Source organism: Mytilus galloprovincialis, chromosome 1 (assembly GCF_965363235.1).
Source record: "Mytilus galloprovincialis chromosome 1, xbMytGall1.hap1.1, whole genome shotgun sequence".
Classification (NCBI taxonomy): domain Eukaryota; kingdom Metazoa; phylum Mollusca; class Bivalvia; order Mytilida; family Mytilidae; genus Mytilus; species Mytilus galloprovincialis.
The window spans coordinates 78,940,889-78,962,677 of record NC_134838.1 but is presented as its reverse complement, the minus strand read 5'-3'; positions in this window follow the sequence as shown (position 1 = coordinate 78,962,677).

The following is a 21,789-nucleotide window of genomic DNA, read 5'->3' as shown; positions in this document are numbered from 1 at the left end:
GCAAACAATATAAAAAAAATAAGATGTGGTATGAATATCATTGCCGATGTGACAACTCTCCACAAGAGACCAAGATGACACAGCAATTAACAACTATATGTCACCGTACGGCCTTCAACAATGTGCAAAGCCCATACCGCATAGTTAGCTATTAAAGGCCCCGAAATGACAATGCAAAACAATTCTAACGAGAAAAAATACGGCCTTATGTATGTACAAAAAATGAACAAAAAACAAATATGTAACACATAAACAAACGACAACCACTGCATTTTATTTAAATGATGTCAACATTTAAGAGAATTTATATTTTAAAAGTTAAATTAAGCTATATTTGCACGACATCAATAAAAATGACATTAAATATATTTATTTTTACATTCATAGTGATTAGAGATAAAAATTATAACAGGTATTTCTGCTCTGAGCAAAATTCTTTCCAAGAAATTATTCTGTAGAACTTGTTTTCAACTGTAGTACTGCAAGAATTTTCTATCAGAAAGACACGAAGAACAAATAATTCCCTGGTCTCTACATGTACATAATTTAACATCAATTCAACTGAAGCTACTTTTTTCCTCTTAAGTCATGGTCATCATAAGAGTTGAACGTTTTTATGAAAATTTTAGTGTTTTCTTCCACTCTTTTCACGTTGAGTCGTTTGTGTTTTCTCTTATTTTTGAGATATTGAGATAAGACGTGGCACGGTACTTGTCTATCCCAAATTCATGTATTTGGTTTTCATGTTACATTTGTTATTCTCGTGGTGTTTTGTCTGATGATTGGTCTGTTTCTGTGTGTGTTGCATTTCGATGTTGTGTCGTTGTTCTCCTCTTATATTTAATGCGTTTCGCTCGGTTTTGGTTTGTTACCCCGATTTTGTTTTTTGTCCATGGATTTATGAGTTTTGAACAGCGGTATACTACTGTTGCCTTTATTTCGCATGGTTCCTGTACTGACTCGTGGTAAACATTAGTGTGAAATAAGTTTTTAGGATTCTTATGCAGGTTGAATTTCATTTGTGACCCAAAAAAAATGTGTATAGGGTTTCCTCCTTTTTTAACAATAGGGTTCCCCATTTTCACTCTCAAATGTATTATGGTAGGTAAATAAGATTTTAACTTATTAAGAGGCAAATATAGAAAAGTGTTCTAATAGTGTATTTCTACCACCTGTGTATTTTGCCAGTTCCGAAAAAAAACGCTACGCTAGGTTACTTTTTCAATGCTTAGTGAAAATCATCCTTTGTTCATTTGTGTGTCACCGGGGAAACTGGGTGACTTTTAGGTTATGTAACAAGAGCCTGACTGAATGGCCTCTCGTTACTGAAACTCTGATGCACCTGATCACACAACGAACGAATGCTCTGAATAGCAAGGATAACTCTTAGATTTAAACTACTGGTGGAAACTAACTACTGAGACTCATGTTGATATAAAGTCCTTGATATGAAATGTATATAGAAACGAAAGTATAAAGTAAATAAAAGACACTGAAAATTAAAGTCTTAATATCAAAATTGAGAATTTCATATCGAAGTCCAAGATAATAAACTGACGCTGCTTTTCCCCGGGTCACATGTGTATCCGAAACACTCGTCAAATATCTTTAAAGAAGGACTATAAAAATGGACATGAGTGTTTTGGGTTGTAAAAAAAAGTTTAAAAAAATATCAAAATCAGCATTTAAAAACAAATGTTCATGTACAAATTTTTTCACAATTGTAATTTATCTTGGTAAAATTATATACAAATAAAAAAGGATAATTTCTGTAATCTGCATTTGGCTAAAGTTATTTTTCAAGGATAGAAAAGAATGACGTTCACCAAATGGGAAAAAAATACCCAGTGCTTAAAAAAAGTAATTTATAATAAACAAAATTTACCTCTTGTGTTCGATATGTTTCACTTCCATTTACATGATTTCTCTTAAGAAAATCTACACGCCGGAATAAAGGTAAGCTTTCACTTTCCTCCAATGAAATTGTACGATTTCGTGTGATTTAATTATAAGGAATGAATCTAATTAATTTTTTAAAATAATGTAAACACTCATGTCCATTTTTTTATAGTCACTCTTTAAAGATATTTGACGAGTGTTTCGGATACACATGTGACCCGGGAAAAAGCAGCGTCAGTTTATTATTTTGGACTTCGATATGAAATTCTCAATTTTGATAATAAGACTTTAATTTTCAGTGTTTTATTTATTTTTATATTTTCATTTATATATACATTTCATATCCAGGCATTAATATCAACATGCTTTGATATACAAGTTAATAAAAGTATTAGTATTCCATGCTGAATTATTGGTTTATTCATCGCTAGTTCCAGAGTCTCAGTAGTTAGTTTCCACCAGTAGTTTAAGTCTAAGAGTTATCCTTGCTATTCAGAGCATTCGTTCGTTGTGTGATCAGGTGCATCACAGCTTCAGTAACGAGAGACCATTCAGTCAGGCTCTTGTTACATAACCTAAAAGTCACCCAGTTTCCCCGGTGACATACAAATGAACAAAGGATGATTGAAAAAGTAACCTAGCGTAGCATTTTTTTCGGAACTGGCAAAATACACAGGTGGTAGGAATACACTATTAGAAGACTTTGCTATATTTGCCTCTTAATAAGGTAAAATCTTATTTACCTACCATAATACATTTGAGAATGAAAATGAGGAACCCTATTTTTCAAAAAGGAGGAAACCCTAAACACAATTTTTTAGGGTCACAAATGGAATTCAACCTGCATATGAATCCTAAAAACTTATTTCACACTAATGTTTACCACGAGTCAGTACAAGAACCATGCCAAAAGAGTGGAAGAAAACACTGAAATTTTCATAAAAATGTTCAACTCTTATGATGACCATGACTTAAGAGGAAAAAAGTAGCTTCATTTGAATTGATGTTAAATTATGTACATGTAGAGACCAGGAAATTATTTGTTCTTCATGTCTCTCTGGTAGAAAATACTTGGAGTATTTCAGTTGAAAACAAGTTCTACAGAATAATTTCTAGGAAAGAATTTTGCTCAGGGCATAAATACCTGTTTTTATCTCTAATCATCACTATGGATGTAAAAATAAATATATCTAAATGTCATTTTTATTGATGTCGTGCAAATACAGCTTAATTTAACTTTTAAAATATAAATTCTCTTAAATGTTGGACATCATTGAAATAAAATGCAGTGGTTGTCGTTTGTTTATGTGTTACATATTTGTTTTTTGTTCATTTATTGTACATTGATAAGGCCGTATTTTTTCTCGTTAGAATTGTTTTGCATTGTCATTCCGGGGCCTTTTAGAGCTAACTATGCGGTATGGGCTTTGTACATTGTTGAAGGCCGTACGGTGACATATAGTTGTTAATTGCTGTGTCATTTTGGTCTCTTGTGGAGAGTTGTCACATCGGCAATGATAATCATACCACATCTTATTTTTTTTTATATTGTTTGCTACTAATAGAAAACTCTTAGAAAGGATGTTTATAAATGAATACTATCTGGATGACGTCGTTGTTCTCACTTGAGGATTATGATGAAAGTGAGTTCCTGAAATCATCCTATTTGGCCATAGCAAATTCAAATTTCTGTCAGAAAACTTTATCAATATATAAATTTAACGTTTAAATGTTCCCACCAAAAAAAATTCAACGAGAAGACTAGACAAAAGAGAGGCCAAGATACCAAAGGAACTAAAAACTAATAAGTTGAAATTAAACTGACTATTGCTAAAAAAAATTTAAAAAAATAAGACCAACAGAAAAACAATAGTACACAGCACACAACAGAGAAAACTAAAGACTGAGCAACACGAACCCCACTAAAACTGAGGATGAAATTTTGATTATTTTAATTTTAATTTTAGTCAACAGTTAACACAGTTTAACGCATTTTAACAGTTTGTTTATTCATGATGCATATGTATAAATAAAAAAATAAACTTCCTTTTTTTTAAGAGTGTTTTATATATAATGTTTTAATTGATAAAATGTTCATTCTATATTTTATAACTTTTTCTAGGGAATCATTGAGAAACTGGCAACCACTGATCAACATCTGACGCCATTAAAAGTTAGAAGCGGTAAAACTATTCCATGAGATCTGTTCAGATCAGGAACAGGGTTTTAGTATTGGAACTAAATTTAAAAAAAAACGGATAAAGTAATGGGTTGGAGAACTGGAAAGGTGTTGTGCCCGCGTCACACTGTCCCGATTTTTATATACGATGGACACCCGAATGCGAAAATTGTAAGTTCGTACGAAGTTGGTCCCAATCTAGTTAAAATACCAAAAAGTGACCGAAGCAAGTACGATGAATAACGAAGTCTATACGATGGTGCCGAAATTCTATACGATAGCAAAAGATGGACAAACGAAGGTTAACCGAAGACGGTTATTTAAGCTTCATATCTCAGCCGAAGCATACACGATGGATCACGAAGGCTACACGATGGATTACGAAGGCTACACGATGGATTACGATGATGGCGCGATGGCCATACGATGTCTAAAAGATACGAACAGAATTTCGACAACATATCGTTTCTGTACAAGTCTGCCATGCATGGCGGGAAATCGATCTTTTTGTCTAATTCTTATAAAACTTAGTTTATTATCCCCTCGCCTACTACATGTAAGTTGCGTGTAGATAAAATTGTTATGGACACTCTAGAACCAAAATGCTCAAAACTTGGTTTGGTGTTGCTCGTTAAGAATATCTTAAGCGCTATTGACTTTAAAGTTCAAAGGTCAAGGTCACAGTGGCAGTTGTAATACAAGGCAATATCACTCTTGTGGACACTCTAAAACCAATATGCTTCAAAAGATTTTAACCACATTTGGTATATTGTTCCTCCTTGTAATGATCTGACATTTTTTACGTTCAAGGCCAAAAGTCAAGGTCATGCAGATGGACTTGTTTTTTCTCCTTGATATAGCATAATACACAGGAAATTGGTTGCTCATTTTTTTACCTGCTGGTTCAAAAGACAATATTAAAGGTATTTCCAGGTACTGAATGTTTTGGTTGATTTCTAAAAAAAAATAGTTTATGTATCAAATATCCATATTCAATTTACCATTTTCTGCATGTGTCATATGTAAATATAGTGTCCCTATTTGTCCCCAATATGTTACATACGAGGGGATGCCACGCTCGGCATTGCCTTGTTTGAACTGTAAAATGTGTGCACTAGTTTGAATAATCACCCATAATTATGCCCATGTTTACTGATCTATCTTAAAGGTAAGGTGATGGGTTCGTTGATCCCTTTTATTCAAAAAGAGCGTTTTCCAGGATAATATCATAATAATATAGACAAAAGTAAGGATGTGGGGAAAGCAACAAATGCGGCAAAATATGACATATAGAAAACAAAATGGTTATGGAGTAAACATTCGTGTGACAACAACTCAGACGATACATAAAAAATCAGAATAATGAAGAAAAAGTTGGTTTCCCTATATACATGTACCTGCAGTGTTGGTGTACGAGGCGCGTTTATGATTTTCATTATGTTACTTGATATAAAAAAATTGACAAAAAATAATATTTTACTTGTAAAAGTAAATCCTGAGCCTGTAATAGCTGCTCTTTTTGTTCCATTTCAATTAATAGAAACAACGCTGTCGCCTTTCTTGTTCTCATATAATCATATGATATGAGCTCCATGTTTTGTGAACGTCTTTCTTAACTGTCGTATTAGACTGACCAGTGCATATTGTGCATAGCACTTTAAATATATTTTAGCGCGAAAATTAACTTACATTTAGCTGGATTTATTGCCGTCGTAGTTCCATCTTGTCGCCTTCGTACTTTTATTCGATGGCAACACAACGGGATTACGAGGTCTTCACGAAGTCGTGTTGCCATCGTAAGACCTTCTGGTATCTTCGTGATTTATTCGTGTAGACATCGTAATGTCAAAACTGCCCGATTGAAGCGATGGAAACACGAATGCAATACGATGTGCAAAGATGCATTCCCGGTGACATTACGATGGTGAGGATGGTGATACAAACTCAATACGAACCCTCAACATCGGACGCACCTTCGGGGATTTTTTAACATGTTAAAAAATTTAGAACCCTTCCCGAAGTTGTCCCCGAAGGCTAGAAAAAGTGGCCGATGGTTCTACGATGGTTAAAGATGGCACTACGAATAGCCCGATCTGGATACAATCAGTCCCGATATTGAAAATTTCCATTATCGTGTTGCCATCGGCGTAAAAATCGGGACAGTGTGACGCGGGCATTATCAATAGCCATGACAATAACAGGGATTTATCTTGTGATAAAGAAGTTTCCCAAAGAGCACTATAACCGAACATTGTTACTATGGTCACAGGGTCAATCAATCATGCGAACAACGAAGGAGTCATTCAATCGAAATTGCTTACCACGGACTCGGCATCTGTCCGATATTCGGTCAACAAATCAAACACTAAAAGATCAGTTAACATTATCAGACAATACTTGTATTGAGAATAAACAGACATATTGCAAGACAATTAAAACAAAACGGAAAGTACACAATTGTTGTTTCAAATTACCAATTGATATTTTTTGGAGCGAAAAATCAGCGTGTACTTATTGGGAAAAGATATTACAATTCATCCAAGGTATTAACAGAACAATATTGCATGATCCAATAAATGGCTTAAAGACAGGCGGACAACGGAGCAAGCAGCTAAGAGCTCCGGAATATTTATATAAACAAATGATGGTTGGAAAATTGTCCGATATATCTTCTTTCACAGAACGACTTTTAAAAAGGATTTGAGCATGGAATGAAAAAGTTAAGAATTGGATCACATCTAGTAAACATATGCTGTTGTCTGCTCTATGGTCGGGTTGTTGTCTCTTTGGCATATTCCCCATTTACATTCTCAATTTTATATATACCAACCACATGCTACAAACTAACAAAAACCCAAACTCTTAACATTTTACAATAATACAAAGAGCCAGGATTTGATTTTTAATTAATTTTTAAATGATGACAGAGTTTTTGGTTATGACAGAACTTATCTTAAGTAACTATGATTATGTGCAGCCTCAACAACGTCTCTGATTTATACTTTTATTACTTATATAAATGTATGTTAAAAGAAAGATACACAGCCTGAGTGACTTTAACATGTATTAGATGACAGGTGTGTCATCACTGCAAGTCACAAAATTTTGTTTTATTTGAATAATTTTTATAGGATTTACATATTAGGGAATACGTTGATATGTTTGGTCGAGAGGACTTCCGGTAGTTGATCTTGACGTCACGTTGGTTATTTTTCGATAGACGACGTTGACCGAACTTCTTTTCGTAACCAATATAAACCAGATGGCGGCGATAATAACAACGACGTTGAAATCTATATATATATATATATATATATATATACAACTCGTCTAAACATCAACCCAACAATGTTAGATCTGTAAATTTGCTTTCGCAAATTTTTGGTTCTTCCCTCGCCGGGATTCGAACCCATGCTACTGTGATATCGTGACACCAAATCGCCTGCACTGCAGCCGTCCCGCTAGACCACACGACCACCTGGGCTCTCAAAAAAAGAGCTTTCGCTGGCCGTGTGTTACCTTTCCTCGTCAGTTTTAATCTAGCGGCGTACTACAGTACATGATATATAAGGCATGAAGATGTTATTGTTACAGATCAGCTAAATTATCTATAGTAAAGGATCCTACAAATTAATGTAATATACAGTCACAGAAAATAATTATATTTATAAGTACGTCTGAGTCAGTGACAACCCTACAACAGATGTATCCATCGGATCGCCATCAATGATGGTGATACATGGCTGTGTACATAATGTATATACAACTCGTCTAAACATCAACCCAACAATGTTAGATCTGTAAATTTGCTTTTGCAAATTTTTGGTTCTTCCCTCGCCGGGATTCGAACCCATGCTTCTGTGATATCGTGACACCAAATCGCCTGCACTGCAGCCGTCCCGCTAGACCACACGACCACCTGGGCTCTCAAAAAAGAGCTTTCGCTGGCCGTGTGTTACCTTTCCACGTCAGTTTTAATCTAGCGGCGTACTGCAGTACATGATATATAAGGCATGAAGATGTTATTGTTACAGATCAGCTAAATTATCTATAGTAAAGGATCCTACAAATAAATGTAAGATACAGTCACAGGATATATATATATATATATATCCCTGCAAGTTAATCGTTAAATAAAATAATACACAAAAACGTTCGTTTGAATGATAATAAGAGTTTTTGCAGTTTAATTTTTATCAGATAGCAAATTTCATTGAGTACATATTTTTGCGTTAATTAACAAATAGATTCATGCGCCAGTCATATTCAATGACATAATATACAATTTACGTGTAATAGAGGTAACGAGTGTGAACAAATATATTCCCTCTATCCAATTTAAAAGAATTATAAGAATTAAAGGCCTTTTTAAAGGAATTTATTGCAACCTTTTTCAACATTTGATCCTCAGAGCTGTACAACTTTGTACCCTTTTTTTTGACTTTCGAACTTTTATATCTGGGCGTCACTGGTAAGTCTTGTGTTGACGAGGCGCGGTTTTGACGTATTGAATTTTAAACCTGATGCCTTTTGTTATCTATAATTCATGTGTTTCTTTGCCTAATACGTTCTCCTATTTATTTGTATTGACGTCCTGTATTATTATGTTGTCATTTTAATGTTATATTTAACAATGTCATTAAAGTGCGAGTTTTGGCATGCCACAAAACCAGGTTCAACCCACCATTTTTTTCTTTAAAAATGTCCTGTACCAAGTCAGGAAAATGGCCATTGTTATATCATAGTTGGTTTCTGTGTGTGTAACATTTCAACGTTGTGTTTCCGTTGTGTCGTTTGTTTTCTCCTATATTTGAGTGTGAATTCACATTAGTATAAGACGTGTCACGGTACTTTTCTATCCCAAATTCATGTATTTGGTTTTGATGTTATATTGATTATTCTCATCGGATTTTTTCAAATGCTTAGTCCGTTGCTGTGCGTGTTACATTTTAATGTTGTGTCGTTGTTCTCCTCTTATATTTAATGCGTTTCCCTCAGTTTTAGTTTGTTACCCCGATTTTGTTTTTTGTCCATAGATTTACGAGTTTTGAACAGCGGTATACTACTGTTGTCTTTATTTATTGGTGTATGGACTTTTATGATATGTTTGTGAGTGACTTAGTCCAGTTTATACACCAATAAATTCCTTTAAAAAGGCGTTTAATCCTATAATATTCAACCAACTAATTTATTATGGAAAGTACAACGAATTCCACTTTTGACGTTTAAACTTTTCCAAAAAATATAGTTTGTCAAACATTTTGTGAACATACCTCCCTTAATGTTACCTTTAAAAGTATATATGTTTATTTGTGGGGCAGATTTTTTCCCCCACCTTTGCTATTCTTTGTCATTTATTCAATTGATATGATATAAGTTGATGTAATTTCGTATTAATTATGTATTATCATTTCTTATTAAATATGAACTTTGATGTCAAATGTTTTATTTGCAACATGTATTTTTTGTATTTTATGATTTTTATATAAATGAACTTTTTTTGTCATGTTGAATGTCTTAAAGTACATAACAGCTATGTTTGCCTATTCTCCAGGACCCAACACATCGTGTTTCTGCAGTAGAGAATAGGACAAACTCTACAATATTCCGTGGCTCATATGAAGGGCGGGTGCTTCTTCAGGAGTCCTGACCTAATCCTTCATGTTGTACTAAGTTTTGACTACCTAACTAGTTAGTATATCTTTTAAGTTCAGATGTCTACTATACGTAACTATTGGTGATTTGGGAATTAGCTCCCTACATTTCGCATTGCGAAGTATTTTTTTTATAATGTTAACGCAAAACTTTATTTATATTTCCTAACATAAAGTGATATTTAGTTATAAATGATAGTGGTATCTGTTTGTTGGATTCGTGTTTAAAGCGGAGTAACTGTGACCATTCGATATTGAGAGCCGATTCACAGTTGCGATGTATTTCATGCACCTTATATCCCCTTTGCTTAAGAAGGCCTTTGAATTTACAGATTGTATCTTTTAAATTCTCCGTGTTGTTGTTGTTTCGGTGGTGGCTGATAGCTCTCATTTTTATAAAGCCAGAGAAGACTGTTAGGTTATGCATAGACATCCTATCTTAATATTGAACTGTATTAGTCGATTTGATGTAGCTCTTTATATCAATCATACTGCCGCATATTTTCTTTACAAAGTATCGGTCATTAAATTCAAAATAATTGTTTTTCAACACGGTGGCTACTAACGATTTAATTGTTCCACAGCTAGGTAATTTTATCGGATAATCTTCTTTTACTGGACTGCAATAAGCCCGTCCAACAGAATGAATGAATGCATTGAACTCAATGTTGGTATACATCCTGGTGCAGTCAAAAGAGATTAAAAGGCAATTCCTATCAGGCATTCCCACTATCTTTAATGTAACCGGTCTGACTTTTAACTATAGGTATCAAGAAGTAATCAATTAATTTGCTAACCCTTTCGGTGACATCGAGAAACATTGAGAAATAATTGGTCTGCAAGGGGACAATTCATTTACTGCCATCGTTTGTATTTATATCCATTGAATAACTTAGTTAGTGAAGTTTAGGAAGGAGAAAAGACGACCCAATCTTGATTCCTCTTTCGATGGATGAGCCACGGAGAAAATTAAGAGTTATCCAATCAATTTCACCGTTGTCAAACATACTGCTAATTTGTGTTTGTATATTATTTCTAATCAGTAATATATATGTTCTTGTATCTCCGTGAAATGGATAGAGTTTAACTGCATTAACACTTCTTTAATGCGATACTAGAATCTTTAAAGTATATGTTGAGGCAAATGAAACAAAAACACGGATGAATTCTGCAGCACGCATTACAAAAAAAAGCACCAGTGATATCCGTTCATTGGAATTTGTTGTTTTAAAAGTAAGGTGCTTCTTTTAAGTGATCAAGTAAAGGACGTTAAAACTGCTATGGACGATTTTAAGACAAAAGTTAATTCATCTATGACATCCACAAGTGAATTACAAAGACGTGTTGTTAATGTCGAAAAGAACTTTAAAGCGAGTAAACGTGAAGTAATTACTAATGGAGCAGCCGCAGTTCAGACAGCAGATAATTCTGTATCTGCTGTACCTTTAAATTCTCCAATTAAGCCCTAGACACCTCGCGCGTCAACAGCATGTCCGATATTACTAGCACAGATTGCATTCATGTATCTCTTAAGACAATACCTAAAACGAATAATTATCAGGTCAATAATATGTCAACTTTACCATCGTGGAATCAACAAACATTCAAGCAAATGATACAAAATATATTTCGTTACATTTTCCGAGATCAGTATGTAACACCAAAACCTCGGATGTTAGGGTTTCAATCGCAAAAGTAGACATTTTAGTCGATTTTATATTTGTGGGATCGATAAATCTCGTAGTACTGAAGATGCTTTACGATATTTTCTTTCCGAGCAGAATATACGTGTCACATTTTAAAGATATTTCAATAGACCATCAAAACGTATTGCCGCCGCTCAACTCAGTATTGTAGCAGATGATGAACATCTGATACCTTATCCAGAATTTTGGTCCCATGGTATTTACATATAATAGTAACCAAAGTTACCATTGGAACAACGTGCCAGTGAATATTCTATAAACTCAACTTAATTTCATATGTTGGAATTGTAGAGGTGTTTTTTTTTGTGTATACCGTACTTCTGAATGTCTTGGGATGTATAATGTTAATGTAATTATTCTCCCCTTATCTGAAAATTAGCTACGTACATGATCTTGATTCGATTGATTATTTCTTATGCAGCAAAAATACTGCAATCTGATTGGTTAATAACCCCGGTGTAAATAACACCCCACCCTTGTTCACCCGGGATAAATGAAAAAAATAATTTATTCCCCCCCCCCCGGAAATTCAAAAGAACACAAAATTTTTCTGAATTTTGCCAAAAGAAAAAAAGTATTCGACAATGCGCAGTAACATCGACATTGAAAAAATGTTACACTGGAACTTTTTCATTATCATTTTTCAATTTTACATCCTGGTTGAAAAATGAGTAAAGGAAAATAAATTCGTTATCTTGGTGTGATCAGGGGTGTACGGAATTTTACACCGGCTGCGCCTCAAGGTGTATGAATTTTCAACAACGGTGTAAAATTCTGTACTCCCCTGAATACACCAAGATAACTAATATTTTGATTATATCTCCATTGCAAAGGGAACTGTTGAGAATAATCCTGGATAACTTAACTGGAATACCATTTATCATATCCAAAGACATTAAGCCGTCTACATCTTTAATTAAGGATAAAAGCGACAGAATTATCGGTATTGAAGTAAATATACCAAACAGTTAAAGATATCATGTGTTCTCTCTATACTTACCTGCAGTAACTCAACCGTACAAGTATTTCATTGAAGAAGTAGATATGCTGTTCAAATTGTCGTCCGTCTCAGTAGAATTTGATTCTGTATATTTTAAATGAAAGACTTCAATTCGAAAACTGGCGGTCCGAGGTTAAAAATAAAAAACGACCAAAGAAGTAAACTTTGTTAAACTTTGATATCAACTCACAACCTTTGTTCAGTAAATATGGAATGAATGTGTAATGGACCTGTTAATACGTTTCAATCTTAGGAAGTTAGTCCTACGACTTGTACTAATCACATCTTAATTAACCGTTCAAAATTGAAACACGTTAAACAAGCTTAGGTAATTGACAATCATTCATTCAGCACGTCCGATCATCACCCAATATTATTAACCTTAGAAACAGAATCTCATCTTCATAATCAAGAGACCAATGACTCAACTGTATCTTGTGAACGCGCAAGAAAAAAAAACTGTATAGAGGATTACCCTTTTCCAGTATCATCAAATCTATGTACGGTAAAATTCATTCTTGCATAAGTAGTGCTATAAAGAAAGCTGAAAAAGAGACTTTACTGTATAAAAAGTTCAATTGCCACTCGAAACCGTATTGGAATCAAAACCTACAGTTTTACAAGACTCGATGCGTAGTATTCGAAATAAATAGATAAACAACTGTCACTGTCATGATACACACTGTGAGTATTTTCATAAATACCAGTCTGCAATTAACAGAGATTTCAAACAGCTTTAAGAAAAGCATTTCTTGAAGATGAAAGTAATCAATTTAGCAAAAACTATTGACAGTAACCTTGATATTGATCAGAAAACGGTTTGGACAATAATAAATAACCGGGGAAAGAAATCAACTACTTGTAATACGTTAGTGAAAGAAGGCATGACATATACTGATCCTTAAACGATCGACGACATTTAGCCGTCTCATTTCCTAGATGTATTCTTTAAAATAGAGGAACAACAAAGCGTATGGCCACGACAGCTTGTTTAATGAACACATACGATTATAAAATACTTACATCACCTTTTCAACTTGTGTATCAAATGCGTATTCATTCCGAAAGACTGGAGAAAAATTATGATATACTTCTTTAGTAAGGTGGTAACAAGCCAAAAACAGATACGAACTCATACAGAGGCATCTTATTAGTGCCGAAAATCACAAATTCTTCGAGAAGATGGTTGATTTGCTACTTACCTTATTAGTGGAAGATATTAGCAAGCAAAATCGAGGGAATTGTGCAAATGATGATACAAGCATGAAAATTAGCACGAAGCATCATTATTATATACTTTTTAAGAAAAAACTGCTGGCCATGAAAAAAAATCATTTTTTCAAGATGGCCACGGCCTTTTTCAAAAATGGCTGTTTTTTCGAGTTCAAAAATACTAATTTTTTCTACAAAACTTGTTCCTTGACCTTCTTTTAGTGAAAAATATCAAATGGTTTGGTGGCGATATTCCTGGAATTTGACGTATTTAATAGAAATAAATATTTGACTCTTCATGGTTGGTGCATGCGCGAAAATGTGACAAAACTCACACATAAACATTTGAACTATTTACTATTTACTTGGTGCTTTTGAATTTTTAATGATATTATGAATTGGTTTGATAAAATTATTTAATGTTATGAAACAAATGCGTTTATCAATTTTGCGCATGCGTAAACTATTTATAGACATACAAAGCGATTTGCACCCACTACCAGGGCACACTGATGTAAATCATAATTCATGTAACAGGGGAGGATTTGAATTTCGTAAACATATCTTGGTCGTCATTTCATTCCTCTAAAAAGTATACTCTTCTATTCAAGTAACTGTAACTTCTATGATGCCACTGTTTGAAAACACGCCCATTCAGTTGAATTGGTCAATCATACGATGGATAGGTGAAAAAAGTGGTTAAACTTTCAAAATCCCGGCCAAACATCAATTATAGCTGCAAATCAACCACTTTTTGTATTGGGTAAGTAAGTTCTGTATGAATGGCCAGATTTGTACAGAGAAGATAAGTTTATCGTTATGTTTGGTGGAAAGTACATTGAAATGCTTGTTTTAAAATTCACGGAGATATATTACCTGAAAGTGGATGGACTTGTGCCCTCACAGAAGCCGACATTGCAACACCTAGAACGTCATATTATTTTCATGTATATATATTCAAATGAACCTTGGTCTAGACATGCGAATCAGATAACTGCGTGCGTTTTGCTTGAACCATTAATGTCTAAACGCAGAAAATATATATCATGACTCTGTGTAGTTCGATTATTTGATTGACTGGTGCAAGGAAAGAGAGTCGAGATGACCACAGCTAAAGTTTAATATCTGTTGTTCAATTAGGAATTAAGAATTTTTGTTCTTTCGGCGTACGCCCATTTTATGAGTCAGATATCATACATCACAAACAGTCCATATCAAGCATGATACCGTATTTTTCTTGGCCAGATCATGAAAATTATGTTCGACGGTTACGGATGCATCTTCGAGATATGACTTCCCTTCGCGAGCATCACCAACAATGTTCCAATGGTAATTTCACTGTAAGTAAGACCAGCAAGTTTTTTTTTCTAATATCACAATTGATCAGGCACAAACACAGAATAATGCAATTGTGAAGGGCGATGTTGGTGCCACCGAAGATCCCCTTGAGACGATGGATGGATGGATGAATGTCAGTAGACTGGTAGATGAATTTGAACGAAATGGTGGTTTTAGTAATTCTAAAACAGATGGACGACACCATGAAGACTCTACGAAAGCACAAAAGGATTTTTCTGAAAAGAGTCAAAGGCTTTCTAAAGTGATGACCGAGTTTTGAAATCCATCTTCTGATTTTACTTTTTTCTAGAATAGTCGTAAGATTTGTACAAAATTGATTTTTTTAAGGAAATTATTGACCCGGAGGCAGGTGAGATATGTATATTAACTCCAAGATATTAGGTCCGAACAATTCGAAGATCTTTAAAAGTAAATGCAACACGAAGGAAAATCTGCTTTTGTATAATAACCAGATAAAAAAGAACAATTTCCTATTGTAGCCGTAAAATGAAACTGGAAATGTCTATGTCAAAAACCAAAGCTGAAGAACATGAAAACACTTTTCATTTCCTGTCAAAGTAGACAGTTTGACTTGGAAGGTTTTTTTTATCCATGAAAACAAAATGACTTCTCTGTTTTTGTCTAAGGATGTCACTTTAAGCATTGTTATTAAATCGCTGCAAATGGGTATACTTGAAACATTTTGCGATTTGCCATCAACTGATCCAAATTCTGACGCATTTACCGTTTGGGGTCCAGCAATGGTCAATTCCAAGCCACCACGTGCAAAACTATTTGATGATTATGCAATCGATGTCATACTGCCTCACATAAAATATTGCACCGATATGTATTGAAGAGTACACATTGTATTTGATGTTTACTAAATGAATAATTTAAAGGCTCGACCGTAAAAAAGGCAAGTTGCTGGTGCTTGACGGAAAGTTGTTGGGTCTGATAGAACGCAAAGGATTTGGAGTCATTTTCTTTGTGAAGATAACAACAAAACGGAATGATTCAAGTTTGTTGCCGACAGAATTGCTTCTTTAGAGACTTATAAAAATGTTTATGTTACTCAGGGTGAAACATTCTATGCAATTTCAATAAGGATACTTCCCAGCTATCCCTTTATAACCAAGAACAAGCAGATACTCGTATGTTTGTCCATGATAAGCTTGCTGCTGAAAATGGTTGATAAAAGCAATTTTAAGTAGTACTGATACAGATGTAGTAGTATTAGGATTGCAGCTCTTGCAGTATTAGCTATGGACAAAGTGTGGATAGGTTTTTGAGGGAATAAAGACTTTCGATGGCTTCATGTATATGACATCAAATGTGCTTGGTCCTCGTGCAACTGCTATTATTTCCTTCCATGCATTCTGTGAATGTGACACTGTCTGCATTTGGTGGGAAAGTAAATAGGTCAGCTTGGCAGACATTGAAATTATTTCCAGATGTAATGGATGTTGTTGCTCGCTTTAGTTTTGTATGAAGACACACCCATGGACATCATAGAAGCATTTGCTTGCATCATGTACGGCAATATCAACATTTGCTGTTAACAAGGCATGATTTGAATCATTTGTCAGGAAGCAGCGCCCTTATGATGCTACCCGCCTACAAGAGGTTCTCGTACGGAGCACATCGAAAGAGAAGCATATCAAGTCTTGAACACTGGGTTTGGATGAAAGAAAAACAAACACTGACAGTTGGAAACCAAAATGCACTTCTTTGGCTGCATTTGCACCATCGTATCAGAAACTTTTGATAAGCGGATGCAAAAAATGCAGCGTTGTTGATAACTGTAAACGATTCCGTTCTGGCCTACCTCGTAAGCGTTTGTGTTGGCAACTGTCAGATAATTATACGGAATGCAAACTGCCTTTTCTAACCAAACTAGGTATTGGAACTTAACAAATTAACAAATTAAGTGATATCTCTTTTAAATTAGAAGAAAAGGAAAAAAAATAATGACATTTAAACGTTTTTGTCGCCATTTTAGAACCGAAAGTTATTTTTCCGTCGTAGATGTATTGTGTAATCGTACTTTAGGATCAGTAATTTACGTTTTATTAAAACTTGCATTGCATTACACCTACAACACAGCTTTCAAGGGACTCACGAAATGTAGCCATTTTTAACGTTTTTGCCACCATTTTGGAACCGGAAGTAACTTTTTCATGTTTTAAATATTGTTTCATCGTACTTTAGGAACTGTTATTTTCGTTTTATCAAACCTTACTTTGGATTATACATGTACCAAAAACACAGCTTTTAAAGGATTTACGAAATGTAGCCATTTTTAACGTAATTGCCGCCATTTTTTAACCGGAAGTTACTTTTTCATCATTTATGTATTGTTTTCTCGTACTTTAGGAACTGTTTAATTTACGTTTTATCAAAATTGTCTTTGGATTATACCTAAAACACACCTTTCAAAGGATTTACGAAATGTAGCGAATTGGATATGACGCCAGTTTAAAAATGAGCGGTGAAATTTTTTATGGCCAGCAGCTGTTTTTTTTTTAATTATCGTTTATTCAACCTCTATACCAAATTTCATGCTTGTATCACGATTTGCACAATATCTCCCACTATATTGGGTACTGACTTTTCGAATGTTCAAAATGTAGCTAACCAAAAACTCCTGTCTAAATGTTTAAATGCTTCATTCAACCTTAATAAAGCAACGTTTCATCACACAGAAAAGAACAGAACAGTTATAGTTATTTTATTTGACAGCACTAAAGCATTTGACACAATTCCTCCTGATGGATTACGTATTAAACGTTTTGAATATGGTGCCACCGGCAAATTATGGATATTATTAGATAACATGTACACAGATTCTTTCTGTTTTCTATCTGGTGGAAAATTTTCTACATGGTTCAAGCTGAACCGTGGTGTACGTCAAGGCACTGCTTTGTCATGTGCACAATTTATTTTGTATACTATGTAGAATGAAATCATAACAGTGTAGCTGTGGTCATAATGACATTGATTGATGCATTAAATTCATCCATTGACTGGGACAATTTAGGTGAACGTTTGTTTGTAACGACCAGTGTTCACGACGTACCTACGGTAGACATTTAAACGGTGGGCTCACCAAGGTTTCTCCACGCCTAAATAAAATAATTCGAACGACTAAGGCAGCAACCATTTGATTTTCTGGGGGGTCGCTAATTTTTTTTCCGGACATCTATTTTTTTTTGCGACAAGTCGAAAATAATTTTTTCTTTCGGTTTTAGCATTACATAGGCATCTGAGGGTGTAACAAACATTTTTTTTTTCTTAGGGTAAATAACAATTTTTTTCTCTCTCCCAAAACTGGATACAAACTATTTTTTCCAAAAAAATCCATTTTGATTTATAATATCGAACATCTAAAAACAAACCTTCACTAGCGTACTAAATTATAATCCTTGTACCTTTGAAAACTATTTACACCACTGGGTCGATGGCACTGCTGGTGGATGTTTCGGCCCCGAGGGTATCAACCTTCGGTGTTGACATGAATATCAATAATGTGGTCATTTTTATAAATTTCCTGTTTACAAAACTTTGAATTATTCGAAAAACTAAGGATTTTCTTGTCCCAGGCATAGATTACCTTAGCCGTATTTGGCACAACTTTTTGGAATTTTGGATCCTCAATGCTCTTCAACTTTGTATTTGTTTGGCTTTATAACTATTTTGATATGAGCGTCACTTATGAGTCTTATATAGACGAAACGTACGTCTGGCGTACAAAAGTATAATCCTGGTACCTTTCATAACTATTTGTTATGTTTTGATAATCTATTAATATGATATTGCGTTTACTTTCAGAGATTATCTTTTTTAACTAACTTTAAAAATTATAATGCATGTGTTGCCGGATAATTATCTTTTTTCGGACGTTGGAAGGATTTATCAATTGCGGTTGCCGAATTATGTCATCTTTTTAACTCTTATCTGGTCTGAAATTTTATTTTAGAAAGAATGCATGATCAACCTCCAAAAGTTTACAAAATCAAAACATATGATATAGACAAAATATACTTCTGCTATGTCTTTTTCGTACTTGCAAGTTATTGGATAGTAAAAAAGGTATTTGGATCAAACCTTCTGAAATTTGCATTTACGTTATTTCATACATACACAAAATGTATAATTTGGTGTATATAGGAAACTTGAAATGTTCTGTTCACTACTATACTTGTGAAAAACTTTTGGCAAAAGAAATCTTTATGAGTTGTCTCTTTGGCAATCATACCACTTCTTTTTTTTATATCAACTTATTTTAATCGAGCCAACTTACATAGTTATGGACGACTTCGTATATTTTATGATCGCCAAAAAATTGGCCAAAATTCATTCTTCAAAAAAAAGAATAAATCGCAAGAATATATATATATGGAAACACTTATTTTGTTATTATTTAATGATATCAGCTATAAACAATATTTACCTAAAAATGAAACTGTTGTATGTGATGGTATAAAAATTATTTAAAACAAATTCCTTAAAAGCTTTGTGAACAGATATTTTAATTTTATGTATCGAAATGTTTAACAAGTGATTATTTGAATCCCCACTAGAAGGTCTCCGATAAACTGAGTGAGCATAAATTCATCGCCAATGACAAACAAGTTATAGGTAAAATTTTCAGTTCAATTAAATAAACTTTCTATCGTCGACCACACTGTTATGCATTTGATTCTATCATTATTATTTCTTTATTTCATTCTTTGTACCAATGTGTATAAAGTGGTTTTAAAGAATAAAATAGTCTTGTCTTGTCTGCCAAGTTATATCTTATCTTTATTTACAATTTGATAAATGAACTTGAATCTAGCAACACAGGATTATTATTATTGAAAACCCTTAGTATTTTAAAAATTCAAAGTGTTGTTAACAGCTAATATTTTATTATGAACATATTAATGATAACTCAAGTCAACACAAAAGTGCTGACTCCTGGGCTGTTGATACAACAGATGTTTAAATTTTTAGTTATATCTAACTTTCATTTACTTACGATCGACGTAACCCTGTGAGCATGACTGTTTCCAACTATTTAAGAATAAAAAAAGTCACAATATGAAATTCTCTGTATGAAATTCCGTTGATTTATAATCTAAACGTTAAATAGACATTTGTGGATGTTTTATGTTTACCAGAAATGGGTTTAGCATGCAAATTTATAAGAATAGTGGATTCGGAAATGGTATAAGTAATCAACATGAGTCTCACGTTGTTCGTTGATTATTGTTGAGGAATTCGCTACTTCTTAAATACATCATGTAAAACACTTACGTCTCATAACACAAAGGAAAATTACAAGTCTTACTAACATACTGAGATTAACTTTCCTGTCGAATAAACACAACATGAAAAAAAAACTAAAAAAACCCAACTAAACATTTAAACATGAATATGTTGTGTAACTTATGTAGATATTTATGCAGGCCAATGACAGTTTCAGGTCTATTAAAACTGTGCGAAAGAAAATCCATGGCAAATTACTGAAGTGTATCATTGTTTGTCATATAATACATCCTGTCAAGACCTAGTTTTAAAACCTATTATTATCAATAGTGAAATATTTCACGAGATGAGTACTTAAGTTGCATAAAGTATCGGTAAGTAATATACATATAAAGATATATTTTGGTTAGATTTAACCCAGTTATTTTTTTGTCTGTCATTCATTCCATATCAAGCACTGTCAATATCATTTTCTTTATCTGTCTTTAAATGTTATATTTCAGTTAAAATGTTGAATAAGAGGAATGGGAAACATTTTTAACGTACTGATGGTTTCACCTGTTGAAAAATTGATACATTTTTTCTCTATCGATTTTGATTAAGGAAACTAACTTAAAGCATAATGGTTTCATTCTTTATATATGTAATTTAGTATAAATGAAGGGAATCAGTATGGCACCTCCCTCTAACACCACGCTTAACGACATGCAGAATCCATGTTTTATTATCAGAAATAACATTTGTTGATTTAGTTTGCAAAATGTAGATCAACCCATTGTTTGACTTTTGAACCTAGATCCACCATGAAACGAATTCATTAAGCATTCTTCATTGTCTAGTATCCTAGTTATTTCGTTTGGTGTTCTTGTACGTTGGTGAATTTGAAACACATATACTACACATAATATGGTATAAACAGTTAAACCTGATATTTATCACATCAAATTTTGACGATAACCATATTACATGCTAATTCAATCGTATGAATTGAATTTAATAAACTTTTTGTCTTATTTTGGCCTTTTTCCCAACTCTCCGCCTTTGGTTCAAAAAAATATTAATTATGATAAATTTAGATACTGGTTGTAATCAGAGTCAAATATTATACATTCCAAGTATTGTCACTTGGTTTAACATTTACATCAACTACAACATGTACAATGAACCAATGTAATTATCATGTCACTAGACAGTCAATTCATCCATTCATTCGTATTAAGGTGATGGTTTAAAAAATACTAAGGCATGCGTAAAAAGTTCATTGTAAATCATAGAATTCAATTTTATATTGACAAAAATGAAGGTAAAACTTCTTTTTAAAAGTTATTTGATACAGAATTCAAGTTGCAAACAATGATACACATTTTTTATCTGTTTGCAAAGAAACATTGTCCAATAATATTTGAATTGTAAAGTCTCAAGGTGTAATACATTTTGTGTTTTGATTAGGGACTCTTCGTTTTCAGTTTCCTTCCGAGTTCGGTGTTATGTGTTGTATTATAGGGTTATTGCATGAATATTGGGGAATATTGTCCCGAGTAGAATTAT